The 15,832-nt window shown below is 36.6% G+C and overlaps 1 protein-coding gene across 1 annotated transcript in view; it reads left to right on the top strand.

Moving 5' to 3' along the window:
• Positions 1 to 15,832, top strand: part of LOC139111719 (odorant receptor 13a-like) — a 113,830-nt gene that overhangs the window by 31,655 nt on the left and 66,343 nt on the right. The window lies entirely within an intron of this gene.

The raw sequence follows: 15,832 nt of genomic DNA, 5'->3' as shown, positions 1-15,832 counted from the left end.
GACACCCTGTATATATGGTGTTTATTATCTCCTTAAGAGGTACACCGAGGACTTTCGTATTCTCATAAACTTTCAATACATATAAACATAAAAACATGTACAAAATATATCTACATAATGCTCTACATAAAACTCAATCAAACAAAACATAACATAACATATCCTTTACAAAACTTTTGCTTTACATCATTTCCTTAACTTTATTTTAATTCTATCTTTACAATCTTCTTTCTTCTTTATACCAGATTCCTGAAAATTAAAACTTAACTTACATTTTACATTTACTTTTCTCCTTCCCCTCCCAATATTTATTTCCTCTCATTTTCTCCCTTAATCTGAACTGTGCCATCCTTTGCAATTTTTCTTCCTTCTAACGCAGCTTCAAATATTCTGGTATTCCTTCCTCGTTCATTTTTTTATAATACTTTTAAGCCTTGATCCTCTTATCTTCTCCCATCTTTCCTCTCTTTGCATTTCTTTGTCTTTTTTCACCAAATACTTTCTCCTTATTTCCCCTCTTTCTCTCAAATCTTCCACTTTTTTTCTTGACCATCCAATTTTTTCAAAAAATTCCTCTCTCTCTTTTTCCCATTTCCCTTTACTTCTTCCCTACCTCGCCTTTTTCTTCATTTTTTTCCAGCACCATTTAGCTAACTCTTTTTCTTTCCCTTTTTCTAGACGTTTTTCATATTTCCACGCCCTCATCCCTGCTCTTCTTTTCAGTTTACCCCTCTGTAGCTCCTCTCTCACCATATATCTTGGTACGTATCTTTTTACCCCTAGCACCCATCTCAGGTATTTTTCCTGCAGTATCTCTAACTTCTCTCTTTCCTTCCACCCTCATATTTCCACACCATATTTAACAACCGACCATATCAGTTTGTCAAATAGCCATAGTCTTCTACTCCAATCTTTTCCGAACTTTCTTTTTCCTATACTCCCTACCTGCCCCGAAGAATTAGAAAAAGGAGGATGGGGGGGTATAAGAATAAAAGACAGGAGGGTTTACTCGCTGGCATACGCGGATGACATTGCACTACTGGCAGAAAATGAGACGGGGATGAAAGGGATGATTAAAAATATGGAAGAATATGTAAAGGAGAAGGGACTGGAAGTAAATGTAAAGAAAACAAAGATAATGAAGTGTAGAAAGGGTGGAGGGAGATGGAAGAAAGTTAAATGGGTCTGGAAAGGGGAAGAAATAAAGGAAGTAAAAAGTTTCAGGTATTTGGGATACATAATCATGAGAAATGGAGAGCAGAAGGAGCATGTAAAAGACAGAGTAAAAAGAGCGGCAAGAATTATGGGGCAGGTCTGGAGTATAGGTAAAAAAAAATTCGGAAAAGATTGGAGTAAAAGAATATGGCTATTTGATAAACTGGTATGGTCGGTTATTAATTATGGCGTGGAAATATGGGGATGGAAAGAAAGAGAAGAGGTAGAGATATTACAGGAAAAATACCTGAGATGGGTACTGGGAGTAAGACGATATGTACCAGGATATATGGTGAGAGAAGAGCTACAGAGGGATAAATTAAAAGGAAGAGCAGGAATGAGGGCATGGAAATATGAAAAACGACTAGAAGAAGGGAAAGGAGGAGAATTGACTAAATGGTGCTGAGAAGAAATGAAGGAAAGAGCAAAGGAGGGGAGAAGCAAAGGAAAATGAGAAAAAGAAAGAGAGGAATTTTTCGAAAAATTTGGGTGGTCTGAAAAAGACGTGGAAGATTTAAGAAAAAGAGGGGAATTAAGGGGGAAGTACTTGATAAAAAAAGACAAAAAATGGCAAAAAGAGGAAAGATGGGAAAAAATAAAAGGGTCAAGGTTTAATAAATATTATAAGAAGGTAAAAGAAGAAGGGATACCAGGATACTTGAAGCTGGGATGGAAGGAAGAAAAATGGCAAAGGATGGCAAAGTTCAGATTGGGAAATGAGATGAGGGGAAACAAATATTGGGAGGGGGAGGAGAAGAAAAAATGTAGAATATGTCTGGAAAAGGAAGAAACGTGGGAACATATATGGGAGGAATGTATAGATTGGGGAAATGAGAGTAGCTGGGAAGAGATGGTGGAAGAAATTTTGGGAGGGGAAGGAAGGGGGATTGAATGGTTAGAAACTTTGGAAAGGGCAAGAGAAAAAAATAGGAGTGAATGGAAGTGTGAAAGGGATTGAAAAGGAAAGAGAAGTAAATTTAAAAAAAAAAGCGTTAGAAGCGGGAGTCCAAGATAGGAATTTAAGATAATATAAGGCGGAATAGGTTAAAGGTAGAATGTAAGTGCGATCTCTCTCTCTCTCGACGCGTAACTATAAGGTAGTGATGTAAGAAAGCGTAGGATTAAGTTTTTCTGGTTTACAGGTATTAATCAACATAAAAAGATAGAAGAATGTAAAGATAGAATTATAAGTTTAGAAATAAGGCAATATTGTAAAGCGTAGGATATAATGGTTTAAAGGTGGTGAGCGGAAGAGAAAGTAAAGGTAAAGGAGGAAATTGTAAAGAGAATGGAAAAGGGGAGAACGGAAGAAAAAAGCGGTAGAAGTTTTACGTTGTAAATTGTTAATAGATGTTTAAGTATTATGTTTAGTAATATAGTTTATGAAGAAAAGAATATGTAAAGAATACGTAAGGGACAACAAAAGTTCTGGTGTACCTCATAAGAGTTAATAAACACCTTTTATATACTCCCTACCTGCCCCATTATTCTTGCCGCTCTTTTCACTCTGTCTTTTACATGCTCCCTCTGTTCCCCATTTCTCATGATCATATATCCCAAATATTTAAAACTTTTTACTTCCTCTATTTCCTCCTCTTTCCAAACCCACTTTACCTTTTTCCATCTTCCTCCACCCTTTCGACATCTCATTATTTTTGTCTTATTTACATTCACTTTCAGACCTTTCTCCTTCTCATATTCCTCCATATTTTTAATCATTCCTTTCATTCCCGCCTCATTTTCTGTCATCAATGCAATGTCGTCCGCGTACGCCAGCGAGTAAAATCTCTTATCTTTTACCTTTATCCCTCCCCATCTTCTCTTTTCTAATTCTTTATCCAAATCTGCCAATAAGAGAGTGAACAGGCTCGAGCTAAGCGGGCAATCCTGTCTTACTCCCCTTGTCGTCCAAAAACTTTTTCCTTCTTTTTTCTTTACTTTAACTTTATTCACTGTTTCCACCAAAACTTCTTCACACCTTCTTATCAATCCCTCCCTTACCCCTCTTTTCTTCATTGCTTCCACCAATTTTTTTCTGTCCACAGAGTCAAAAGCCGCTCTCATATCAATAAATGCTATTACCATTTTTCTTTCCTTTTCTTCTATCTTCTTGTTTATTAAATAATTTAATACGTATATCTGATCCACTGTCCCCATGTCTCTTCTAAAGCCGGCCTGACTCCATGGCAATATTTCTTTCTCTTCTACATTCTTCCTTAATCTTTCTGCTAACACAAATGCGTACACTTTGTACGCTGTCTGCGTCAGCGTTATTCTTCTATAGTCTTCTACCTCCTCCCCTTTTCCTTTTTTTAGCACCGGAACCACCACTCCTTCTCTCCATTCCCCGGCAACCCCTCCCCCCTCCATACCTTTTTACACATTTCCCATAACCTCTCTTTTACTTCCACCCTTCCCCATTTCCAAATCTCATTTTTTAGTCCATCACTCCCTGCCGCTTTTCCTTTTTTCAACTTTCTTATTACTCTCTCAAACTCTTCTCTCTCTTTATCTTCTTCCTCATCATCTTCTCTATTTTCTCCTATTTCCCCCCTACCCTTCATTCCACTCCACTTAACATATCTCTGAAGTAACCGTCCCATTCTTCAATCTTTATTTTTTCTTCTATTTCCTTCCTTTTTTTTCTTCCTTTGTTTACAATTTTTTATACTTCTCCCTCCGTTCTAACCCTTTCAATCTCTTTCTCCCATCTCACCTTTTCCTGCAATTTTTTCTCGTCACATAATTTCTTATATTCTCTTTTCATCTTTTTATACTTCTTCCCGCAACCTTCCCCCTTCCTCCATTTTCGCATTTCTTCCTATACTTTGCATTTATTTCTTCTGTATTCTTCATCCCACCATCCTTCCTTGGGTTTTTCCTCCACCTCTTTTTTCACTTCTTTCTTTACTTATTTCTTAGTCTTTTCCAGTTCCTTACAGAAACTCCTTCAATTTTTCTCCATTTTATCTTCTCTTTCCCTTCTTTCTTCATACTTTTCTCTGAATATTCTCCTCTCCTCCTCAGTCCAATCTAGTCTCGTGCCCTTTTTTTTCCATACTTAAATCTTCTCTCCTCTCCTCCACTCCCCTTTATCGTCACTATTAACGGTAGGTGGTCTGAATCTACTTCCTCCCCCACCTTCATTTCTATGATTTCTCTTTTCGATTCCACACTACTAATGACATAATCTATCACCGTTTTTCTCCTCCCCCCCCCCCCTACATACGTCCACTCCCCATCTTCATCTCCCCTTATACATCCATTAACTATTCCCCATCCCGCTTCTTTCAAAGCTTTACAAAATTTTCTTCCTTCCCCCGTAATTTTTTTATTCTTTGTTTTCCTTTTCCTTTTTTTCTTGTCTTCTTCTTCATTTTTTTCATCCCATAATCCCCCTTCCTCTCCCATTCTCACATTGAAGTCCCCCTCAATCAAATATCTCACTCCTTCCTCTTTTTCATCTATCCAATTTCTCATATTCTCAATCATGTCTTTTATTTCTCCATTAACATATACCCCCGCTATTTTCCACCATACTCCCTTACATCTTATCTTTATCCCTATTAATCCATTCTTATCTTCAAAGTTTATTTCTCTTTCTTCTTTCAAATCCTTCTTCCATCTCATCACCATTCGCCCCCATTGCTCTCCCTTTCTTATTTTTCTTTTCTGCCCCCTTATTTATCCATTTATAACCCTTCGGCAACCTGCTTCTTATTCCCTTCTATCTTTTTTCCTCCAACCAGGTTTCACACATATAAATCACATCCCATTTCTCAATACCCTTCCAGAAATCTTCGTTCTTATTTTCTGATCCCGCCACATTCCAAAAACTTATCCTCATTTTCTTGTTTTCCGTTTCTGCCTTTCCCTTTCCCCTCTTCTTTCTTTCCCAATCTTTTCCTTTACCCCCTTTATCCTCTTCTTTTCCTCTCCTGTCCAACTCATTTTCTTTTCATCCTCCCCCCATCTTCTTTCCCCTCTTTTTTTATTTCTTTTTTTTCTCTTCCTCCGCAGTTTTTTAAAAACTCACGTTCATTCTGTCTACTGTCACCCGCTTCCTTTTGTTCCCTTCTGTTTCAAACGTTTTTGCACCATCCCATTTTCTTAGCTCTTCCTTCAAATCATCCCATAACTACATTTCCTTATTTATCCATATTTTTTTATATCCAATCTTTACTTGTTTTTCCTCTTTTTTTAATTTATCCGCTTCCCTCTTTATTGTCCATTCCACTTTTCTTTCATATTCTGTCAAATCATCTCCTATCCATTCCGTACTATCCTTCAATTTTCCTTTTTCTCTTAATATTCCAGCTTATCTTTAAAGTTTTCCATCTTTACTTACACCATCCCGAACCCTCCTTTGTTCACCCTTCCTATTTTATTAACGACCTCTATCCTTGCTTTCACTCCTATTGCTCCAAAAATTTCTTCCACCTGTTCTTTCAATGCCTTTTTATCTTCTCCTTTTATCTTTATTCCTCTTATTATCAGATTGTTCTTTTTCTATTCTTTTTTCTTTCTTTCTTTTTTCAGCTCCAGCATTTTTGTTCTTTCCTCCAAACTTGAAACTCTTCCGCACATTTCCTTTGACACTTTCACTTTCCCTCCCTCATATTTTTTTCCATGATTCTTTTTTCCATATCGCCTTTAAATCTTCTATTTCTTTCTTAATTTGCAGTTTAATTTCTCTAACTTCTTCTATTTGTGCTTGAATCCTTGCAAAACCACTTCTCATCTTCTTTATCACCTCTTCAAATCCCTCCCTGCTTACTCCTTCTTTCTCTCCCTTCTCCTCTTTCTCTTCTTCTTCCATTGTTTTCACCGGCGACCTATACACCTTTACACTTTTTCTAAAATCTTCCAAACCCTCTACTTTCCCTTTCTTCTCCTGCCTTTTCTTTCTCTTTTCACCTTGCTTCCACGCTTCCATTATCGGTAAGCTGTTTGACCTTTCCCTCATTAACATGTCCACCTTTGTCGGTCTTCTCATTTTCTTCTTTATTTTCTCCTTTTCCTTTTCCCCTTTTTTTTCTCACTTCCTATCTCAACACTTTTTTTTCTTGGTCACTTATTTTCCAAATCTGTTCTATCACTCTTTCCTTTGTCTTTGCTACCTTTTACTCTCTTCATCACCCCCTTGCCTTCTTCCTATCATTTGTTTTACTCACCGTTGTCTCCCTGTCACCGCCAACCTAACCTCCAAAAAACTCCGCCTTATACTTTCTTAAATTCCTCCCTTTATTTTCACTTCCACTTTTTCCCTTCAATTACCCTCCTTAAAAACCTTCCCCTCTATCCCCACAACCACCCTCCCCTTCTGAAACATTTATTTATACCCAAAAACCTTTTTTCCAGCATTCACTCGCTCATTCATACGTCCACTCGCTACGCAATCGGAAACTAAAGTCCTAAATATATTATGTAGTTTAAAGGATGCACTTCCGAAAATGGTGTCTCTCCGATTTTGATGACCTTGTGTGGGTTTGTGTATCTTAACGTGCTATTGACGAATCTCATAGTCAAAATTGGCGGAAATGGATATTTATGGCAAAAACCATAAAAAACTATAAAACGATTTTTTACGTTTATCTCTTAAAATACTGCAAATTTTTAAAAATGTTTCAAACAAAAGTTGTAGAGCTCGTTAAGATACACATTTTATGTTCTATACATATTTGCCGTAAAACAAATATTTACTTAGAAAATTGAATATAAAGATATTAAAAACACTATTTTCATATTTTCACGACTTTTGGCTAACTTGTATATTATAATAGCCTAATAACAGTATTATTTACATATTTTCTCGCTAGATGGGTTGACTGTTATTGTGTGTGTATATATATTGTTACGCCGCTCCTCGGATTTTGCACCGTCGCCTTTCTGTCTCCGTGAGACCCAGACGTGCACTCACTCTCTCACACTTGCGTAACATCCACACGAAATAACGAGACTCTTTCTTAATAAAAACTAACAGAGAAACTTTATTGAACGAACACGACCGTCCTTGTTTATGTCACAAAGCAGACTCACTATTTACAAAGCATTGACATTACATCGAGCTGTTCCCTAGCAACGAGGAACAGCCTAATTATCGAAGATTCGGACCGTCTTCAGGCGCGTCCGCCTTCACGGCGATTCCGAGCGCCAAAACCAGGAACGGGCGTAACACTGCTCCCCCCCGTCCTCGAGATTGTCGCCCCGACAATCAGGGAGAGGTAAACAGAAAAGTCTTTTCGATGGCTTCCAGTTCTGCTCCGAGCTGCTGCTCAAAGCGTCGAACACCATCCCACGACGAAGAAGCTCCCCGTTTTTCTCCAGAGAAGGCCGACCGCACCTCTTCGGAATTGTACGAAGAAGTCTTTCTCCAGCGTCGTCCTCCTTTTCTTCCTCTTGCTCAAATTCCCGCGAAGACGTGTCCTTTTTTGAATTTGGGGGGGGGGGAGAGGGGCTGTTGTAATTTAATGTAAACCCGCTCGTCAAAGAGACTCCCCAAACTCCTGTCTCGGCATTCGCCCAACGTCTCATGGAAAACCACACTTCGAAAACCATGAGCGAGACAGTCTTCTTAGAATATTAGGATGGGAAATAGAAGAAAACTTGAAGGAGACTGAACAGGAATTCTTCTCTTCTTCTCTCTTCCTTTAACTCCCTTCTTTCCCTAAAACAATAAAACCAAACGCAGAACTACCGATTTAAAAAAAAAAAAAAAATTTTTTTGTCTTCTTTCCTTCCCACGGGAGACTCGGCAAAAATTAATTTCAACGTTTTCGCCCTTTCTATGGCGACTTTTAAAGAGGCTACAGCCTCAATCTGGAGCGCCCTTCTAATAAAAGAGTTGGAAACCGCCGCGATAAATTGCGCGCAAGCAATTTTGTCGCAAACCGCCTCGGAGCACTCCGGGTACGTATAACGCGCAAGTCTCTCCAGATCCGCGCCAAAAGAAGCGAAATCCTCCGAAAATCCTTGTTTCCGATTCGTAAAAACTGAATATGAGTTTTGCAAAAAACGATTTTTCTCATAACGTAAATCTAATTTAGATTTGAGATCTTCATACGAAAAATTAACAAGATCCGGTAGGGACTCTAAAACGAAACGCGCCTTTCCCCGTAGGCACAACGCGAGAGCCAAAGATTTCGCGGAATCATCTCAACGATTCGCACGCGCAATTAGCTCAAACTGACCAGGAAGGTTAAGCAACCCGGAAATTCAAAGAAATATGAAACTGTGTGCATGTAGAGTAGTTCATCCGTAACACAAAACTATTTTTTGTTTGTGCTAAATTTCACTTTAAAGGAATAAAACCTATCGCCTCTCGATGCGATGTGATCTTGTACCGGTTATGTTCTCAAATATTCGTGGGATATTTTTTCGAAACTTTTTAGAAAAGTTAAAAATTATATTTTAGGTGAACGTTTGTTTCCAGGACAAAATTTTTGTTTTATCGTAAACAATTTTTTTTTGTCCTGGAATCACACGATAGCTTGCAAACAGAAAAAAACTTTTTATTTTAAAGTTTCGAGAAAATAACGTATACGCGCGTTTTTAGAATGCCATCAATTAATATTAGATCAAATCGCATCGAGAGGCGTAGATCTAACAATAGTATTAACAACACGAATGTGACAGAATCAGTTTTTAATGGCTGCAAAAATTAGTCCTATTTAATCTTTTACTTTTCCTAATAATAACTAGAGCGGGATCTAAACGATAAAGCAGATGTTATTTCTTTATGTATTTAATAATAAATTGTATGTGTAAGAAAACTCATGTACGGCCTGAAAGCATCCGTATACTCTACGCATACCGTAATTATGATACGTTTGTACGTACAGTTCCATAGGTATATTGTATTCTACCGCGACTGCGCTGAAAGCAGCGGATAAATATAAAAATTATATAGGTTAGATGTAGAAATTGACAAACAACGTATAAGATTAGGTTTTGCATAATTTTTTCTGTGAACATTGTAGACAGCTCTGTTCATTTATGTGAAGCAATATTCTCTGAAAACATTTCAAGACATTATGTCATGTTTAATGTGATACGTTGTTTAATGAATTTCTAACATTATTTTGCATCCGAACGGTAGTTTCCAGAACGCAGAAATTTTTGTTTAATATAATAATATCAAATTGGAACAAACAATTTTTTTTCAATGCACATTCTTACACCTCTTATGTTTTTAATTTGCCATCATATTTTTGATAACAATGGTTTTTTTTCTAGAATCGAATATTGAGCTGCAACATAGTGTCGCTGAAAACAAAAGATGCATTACAATTCGTGTAACCGTTAAAATTTGTTTATTTTGTACTTCATGTCGTTAATACTGTTATCAGTTGTACATATTTCGACGCAATATGATCTGGTACTGGTTTGTTAGGTTTATAAATGTTTGTATGTTTTTTTCTCACAATTTCTGATAGAAGAAGTAAAAGTTATTATTTTGCAGTCTAACGTTTGTTTTCGGGACACAGAAAATTATTTTTATTGTCCTAGAATACACCATTTGACATTAAATTTTTTCGGAACAGTCTGGAATACGCCATTTCATACAGAATTTTTCCAGGTCAGTCTGGAATATGCCATTTGACATAGAATTTTTCCAGGACAGTCTGGAATACGCCGTTTGACATAGAATTTTTCGGGGAAAGTCCTGGAAAAAACTGTGTCCTGGAAACTGTCGTTGTGTTAATCATTTTGAAAACTTTAAAATGTGATATCTTACGAACAACTGACGATAATTAATTTTAAAAGGTCGGAATAATTATAGTTTTTAATGCTTTATCAAACTATAATAAAAAAACATGAAGTTTTTAGTGTCCCGGAATCACACCGTCGACAAAAAATATATACAGGGTGTCCGAAATATTATTAGCAATATTAAAACTGTGGGTAGGAAATCAGATTTGGAAACAAAAAGTCTCCATTATTGAAAAAAAAATTAATTTGTATAGCGCATGAGCGACAAGGATGATGCGGGTGAGTGAACGCAACAGACGACGGTGCCATTTTTAGTTATTCGCCTATCGCGCTCACTCACTCGCAGCTTCCTTGTAACTCATGTGCCATACAAATTAATTTTTTTTTTCAATAATGATTACGAATTTTTCAAATTTGTAGTGGACTTTTCGTCTCCAAATCTAATTCCCTACCCACAGTTTTAATATTGCTAATAATATTTCGGACACTCTGTATACAGGGTATCTGGTTGAGTAGAGTAGGGAATAAACACGGGTTCTAATCCATGGGGCAATGAGAGGGGCGCGGGGACGAGGGAAGGATCTACAGCAAGAGGAGCACAGGGAGGGGGAATTTCACAGGCGTAGAGACGAACGAGTCACCCCCCTTTTTTTCTCTTATGTCTCTACGCCAGTGAGATTCCACCTCCCTGCGCTCCTCTTGCTGTAGATCCTTTCCCCCGTCCCCGGGCCCCGCTCATTGCCCCAAGAATTAAAACTCACGTGTCAGCGAAAATTTTACGCACTGCTCATTTTCACACACACCGAGTATTTTTTATTACGCACCGGCCATCTTTACGCATCCGAGAATCCGCGCATTGTCCCCGAAAATTAAATAAAAAATTTTAAAAATATAAAATTTTGCTCACCAATTAGTTGGGCCGCTTTCGTTTGACGGACTGTAGGTCATCGTCGATGAACGCAAAGCGCCTCGTATGGCCGCACAAATGTAGACGCTTGTCTACAATGTACGCCCCATCGTCGCCAACTCTTGGCGTCCTGTTGACGACAACCTCGTCGACTTTTCTTGTACGGACGTACTCGTGCAACCCGTCGCCCTGATATACGTCCAGCAACGCGACGTTATTCTTCTTGTGCGTGTTGCACCACAAACCGCCCGAACTGAATGCGTTTTTTGCGCCAATTTTTCGATTAAAGACGTGATGAATAATCGAATTACACTTGTCCATCACGTTACTCGTTTTGTTCACGACTGGCAGCTATGAGCTCGTCGCATAATCGCGATGCACAAAATTGCTTATGCGAAAAAAAACGAATGCATTTTTTTAATGCCCCCCATTCAATGGTTAGACTACACTCAGGTGACGAGACCATAATACCGAGAAATTAAAAATGCAAACGTAGCAAGATCAGGAAACGGGCGGAAATCTTATTTCATTAAGAACATCGGCGCATACATTAATAAAATAAAAAATTTTTTTTAATATTACTTTATTACATATTTTATATTTACATTTAAACACTATTTTATAGTAAAGATAAAGTATTATTTTTTACTATTTACAATTACAATTACAAATAATATTTTATAATAAAAAAATATTTATAATTATAATCTAAAAATTATTTTAACCTTAACCTAGTCCCAGCTTTCGGGCTCGAAGAATTTATCATAATCCATATTAAATAATGTTCGTAAACCGAAGTCATCTCCAGTGTGTTGATCCATCCATACATAATATATTCCTGATCGTTTTGTCGCGCTCTTCGCTGCTCCAGTATTTGCTGAATATTAATAAACCCCTTGATTTTGATATCATGGGGGTCGATCCAATTCTGAAAAATACATAAAATACATGGCTTTTATTAAAATACATTGGATATTATTTACGTGAATAGAAAATAACTTACAAGTTGCGTATGAGGTATTAGCAACCTCACTAAATTTTTAATTTCCACATTGTACATGGGCTCACCATCCACATATATGCGCTGTAGAATTAAAAAATTATATTTTTCTATTGTTACTTTTACAATTTAAATAATTTTTTTAATTTTATGCAATATTACTTACCCCAATGGCCGGATATTCAACAAAAATATGATTTTCTATGCGATCTTCTTGTCGCATGACAAATGCATCACCTAACACAGATGACATTTTTACGGGTAAAATAAATTTGCTTCAAACGTTGCTTGGAAAAATCGTTGCTTTACTGAATATATTCAGATTTCAAATCCTCTTTTTTATACATTCATTATCGCATAATTTGCATTGTCTCATTTTTAATTCTTAGAAAAACGTGGTTCCACCTTATTGATGATCTAACATGTTTGCGGTCAAGAACCTCTTAAGTTATTTCAATTGTATAATGTGAATGACATCTATGGTTTCAATTTACACTTTAATTTTACTGAGATTGTGAATGTTTCATTTTTAAATTCTTTTCCACCTGATTAAAGATCTTATTACAATCGTCGGTGTTATATTTTTTCAGCGAATGCATAATTGGCCTTTCTTTGTATGCTTCAATGTGGATAACATCAGATCTCACATTTTTTATACATTATCACATAATTTGCATTGTTTTTATTATAATTTTTAGAAAACGTGGTTCCACTTTATTAAATGATTTATTATAAGTATTAAATGTAATTGTAATTTTAATTGTATTAATTAATATTCAACAAATATGAGAGCAGCAGAGAGCACTGTAAAAACGACCGGGATTATAATAATTATATGGATGAATATACATGCGATGACTTTGGTTTAAGAAAATTTTATTTAATATGGAGCATGATCCATTCTTCGAGCCTGAAAGTTAGGACTAGGTTAAAATAATTTTTACATTAAAATTATAAATAGATTTTTTTATTTTATTATTGTTTGTGATTTTAATTACAATTTAATTGCATTAAAACATAATTTTTCATCGATAAAATTGTTTATTTTATAAGAATATTTTGTTGACATTGCAACTTTATAAAACTTTCCGCACAACATTGAACAATGGGCTGTATTCGACTATATGGTCATGTAAAATATGCAGTATGCCGTAGTATTGTGAGGCACATTTTCCTTACAATCAAATTCTATTTGCACATCCTCACTGGCGCTTTTAATTGACTCGTTCTGTCGAGAGCAATCGATGACGACAAATGATCCATTTGAAAGGAATGTGGTTATGTTGCAAAAAACTTCACCGTAATGGCAACCATAATAAGATTTACGAAAACGCGCATACATATCATAAAGAATGGCGTATCTGTTTTTGCTAAAATCTAAGTTCAAATCATCATATGGATAACATTCTGAATTAAGATAAAGTTTTACATTGGTCAGTTCACAAGCATCGAAAACAGCTGATGATTTAGACATAATATTTTTACGACCAGTTTGTAAAGCAAAAATAACATATAGAGGCTTCTCAAGCTGTGTTGCGGCCTTGACGGCCCATGAATGTTTTGTCGTACTCTGTAAAAGTGGATATTCATATAAATCCCACAAACGAAAAGTCATGCTTAAATATCGTCCGCTGTCTAAAGTTTGCAGCAGCGATAATTTATTGACTTCGTTTAACATAACATGTGGCATTCGCCACTGTACTTTATGTAATTCAATCTCAGGCTCAGTCGTAGAATCTCCCATAATGGAATTATTATCATTGCGGGCGCGTATTAAAATTAATTCATGACAAGCATTGACAACCACACGCTTATAATCTTCGCAGAAGCCCAATAATATCCGAAGTGGTATGCAAAAATTAAAGTATCCTCCAGTAGTGGACGTCGGCCCATTCTATTCAGCATTTTGCAGTATTAAAGCATTATCAGATGTTAATGATATATAATTCTTGAAAGAACTCGTTATTCCAACGTTTCTGTTGCGATCAATTTCAACGCCATTAAGCTCATAACGAATTTCATCGAACATAAATGCAACACAATTATTTCCGAGCACAATTGTTTACTTATCATTAGGTTTTTTTACTGACAATTTTCCTTCAACATACAGAAAACTATCACATGGCAATGTATATAAATCTTTTTGTTGTATCGGTATTCTTATTTCATCACTATGTCCAAATGTCGTGTTAGCATATGGATTGTATGTGTGAGTTTCGATTTTAACAATACTATCGTCGAAGATCGGCTCACTTTCTACGGCTAATATTCCAGCCATTTTTTAAATATTGCGTACACGAAAACCCAACGATTTTAAGAATTCAATGTTCAACGCTGAGAGTTTTTTTTATAATTGATTTTTTTCTGTTGGAAACTATGTACTTAGACTGTTTCACTTGCAATGTTTTATTCAAAACGAGCATTCCTTACTATAGTCGTCTCCGCACGTGTAATCTCACAGTAATTTCTTTGCCACGAAAATCAAGCAATTGACCGTTTTGATCCACAATGCGAATCGACAAATCCGTAATACTTCGTACGGTGACTGGGAGATAAATGATCTGCGTTGGAGTTTCAGATATCTTATATCCTGGTGGAACGCTGGGTGAAAATTCATGTATTGTGTGTACACGTTTACCGTTACTGTATGCGCCACCTGTTATGTTACATTCAATTCGAATAATGTTTACACCATTAATTTGTATTGGTGCATCCGATTCATGCCAAAGTAGTGGTTCGAGCATGCGATTTGGTGAAAATCCTAACAATGATCCTATGTTGTTTGGTTTAGTGAAATTTATTTGATAATCACATCTGATTTCACTTTTCATTGTATTATTATTAGCTCGAATAACCAAAGGGTAATCACTCACACTGGCATGCGCGATCGTTTTCTTTTTCGCAGCATTATTGATATGATGCTGTTCTAGCGCATTTTTCAAGTACACTGCGATATCACGTAGCTCATATGACCCATCGGGAATTACAATCTCTTTATCATTATCGAAATAAAACTTATTATTTGATAAGTTTACATTTGGAATTGTATAATACGTTTCAAAATCTGCCAGCCCAAGTTCATATTCACCATTATTTAAATCAACAGCTGGAAAGTAGCTCACCGCGAGGCTACTACTTTTACCTGATAACGTGAACGTCAACGACATGTTTGATACTGAGTTTACATGGTATGATGTTTATCTTTAAATTGTATTTCTACCGTTCGCAGAAATTGTATGCATAATTGTCCACAGTTTTTCTGATTATAGCGTTGATATGACGAATAATTGTATTCAATTTGTGTTGTATTATTTCCCAGATACCGCTCGAGTTCTCGCGGTGGTCGAAGATTACCAAAGCTATCAAAATATATGGCGCGATCTCCTCTCTTTGCATATGCTACCCAGTGGGTGCCAAGTCCTTCAACGTTATCTAAATTCACAATACCGCTTTCGTTTCGATATACTCCCCCAACTGGTAAGGCGTTACGCATAAAAACACCTCTAAAATATGGAATGCGCATATGTTTCGCTATCTGCTTTAACTGTAAATCGGTGGTGGCGCCTTTGGGAATTTTTAATTCCGCATCGGCGTTTTTTTTTCCTTTTTATTTTTCTTTTAATCCCACCACCGCGTTTGTATGGACTGAGATAAACTCCACGGCCCTCCATAGCATGATTGTGACGTTTCATTTCTTCAAGTTGACGCTGCACAGCTTTGTTATCATTTACAGCCTTTGCGATTCCTGCGGCATCACCAGCTAGCGAACCAATAACACCCAGTAATGGCAAAAGCGGTAAAACACCGCCACGTTTCGCTACTGAAAGTATTCGTTTCTTCGTCGTTTTCTTCGATTTCTTTCTTTTCGAGTGTAAGCCCATACCAAGTTTTGTTTTTGTTTTTATGGCTGCCCATACGGTTGTGGCTGCAACTTTTTCTCCGAAACTCGAATCTTTTGCTTTAATACGTTGCAGTGCTTTATTGGCAAGAATATTATC

Source organism: Cardiocondyla obscurior, linkage group LG25 (genome assembly GCF_019399895.1).
Source record: "Cardiocondyla obscurior isolate alpha-2009 linkage group LG25, Cobs3.1, whole genome shotgun sequence".
Lineage (NCBI taxonomy): Eukaryota > Metazoa > Arthropoda > Insecta > Hymenoptera > Formicidae > Cardiocondyla > Cardiocondyla obscurior.
This window is presented reverse-complemented; position numbering and strand designations above follow the sequence as displayed.